At 30.4% G+C, this 1,566-nt stretch overlaps 1 non-coding gene across 1 annotated transcript; it reads right to left on the reverse strand.

Moving 5' to 3' along the window:
* Positions 1 to 1,461: 1,461 nt before the first annotated feature.
* On the reverse strand, positions 1,462 to 1,566 carry LOC129289705 (small nucleolar RNA R71). Its single transcript, XR_008588196.1, has one exon. It is a non-coding gene; the product is annotated as a small nucleolar RNA R71 (small nucleolar RNA).

Raw genomic sequence — 1,566 nt, forward strand, 5'->3', positions numbered from 1 at the left:
CTAATTTTTTTTGGTGTGATCAATCACAAACCATGATCCTAAAATTTAATCAGAGTCTTTAATATTCAGGGAAGATTTTATTTTAGCTTTATTCCAATTTTCTCTTCTTCTCTCTACCTCCAAATTTTATGCTTTAATTACTATTACTGATTAGAGTAGCTTTATTGCATAATTTTTGAGTTATAAATTTTATCTGAGGTTTTAATTGCTATAATCGATTGATATAGCATTGTAAGAGTAATTTGGCTTGGCTTGGGTGATTATCCATGCTTTGTTTTTGGTGTGACTATAAAACAATTGTTAGGCTGTGGGTTAAGGGAGATTTCAATTAATCTATAACTTAACTTCTTGTTTAATTCTTGAATGATAATTTGAAAAATATATAATGAAACCAGAATAATAAAGTTGAATAAAATTAATTTATTTTGTGGACGAGGAAGGTTAAATTTAGGTGGTTGGGTTGTGATTGATTGCGCTGCTTATTCTCGATAATTTTCTTAGTTGAATTTCCTCTATTTATTTATTTATAATTTAGTTTTTAATTTCATCATAAAAAAAAACCTCATTATTTACCTTTTCATAATCATAATTTAAATATTTACTTTATTGACTCTTAGGAAGACGACCTAGGTTGCACTTTACTGTAAAATTTAGTTTTTATTAATTTTGGTGCTATTCGATAGTAGTGTCAAAATTTTGGCGCCGTTGCCGGGGAGTCAAAGGTGTTAACTTTTTGAGTTTGGTTATTAATTTTTTTTCTTTCTCATTATTTTTATTTTTTTATTTTTTTCTCTAGTATTTTTTATTTTTTTCAATATTTATTATTATTTTTTGTCTTTACTTGTTTTAGGTGTTTTTCATTGTTTCTCCAGTTTATTAGTGCATGACAAGATCTTTACAAGATAAATTAATTGATTTGAACTCTGAGATTGAGAGAACTTGTCATAATAACCGTAAGAATCAAAAGCACCGTAAAATTAGGGATAGTGCGATCTCTGAAATTTTGTCTGAATTGATTGATAGCATTATTAGTGATTCTAAATCTGACTTAGACTCTACGGTTAAATTGGAAAACATGGCTGAAAATAATAATGGTAATAGGACAATTAAAGAATTAGCTGCGCCTAATGCACACTATCAAAATTTGTGCATTCAATATCCTAATTTAGATGCAAATGCTAGTTTTGAATTGAAATCTGGTTTAGTACATCTGCTACCTAAATTTCATGGTCTTGCAGGAGAGGACCCGAATAGGCACTTGAAGGAATTTCATATTGTGTGCTCCACCATGAAGCCTCAAGGAGTTTCAGAAGAACAAATCAAATTGAGGGCTTTTCCTTTTTCATTAGATGGAGTTGCAAAAGATTGGTTATATTACTTGCAACCAGGTGCCATTACCTCTTAGGATCAAATGACACAGTTATTCTTAGAAAAATTCTTCCCTGCCTCTCGCACAGCAGCAATTAAAAAAGATATTTGTGGGATTCGTCAGATGACTGGGGAGACATTTCATGAATATTGGGAGAGATTTAAGAAATTATGTGCCAGCTGCCCTCACCATCAAAT

The sequence above is a fragment of the Prosopis cineraria genome, unplaced genomic scaffold, assembly GCF_029017545.1.
Source record: "Prosopis cineraria cultivar Desert tree isolate PC_DT_omini unplaced genomic scaffold, ASM2901754v1 PC12, whole genome shotgun sequence".
Lineage (NCBI taxonomy): Eukaryota > Viridiplantae > Streptophyta > Magnoliopsida > Fabales > Fabaceae > Prosopis > Prosopis cineraria.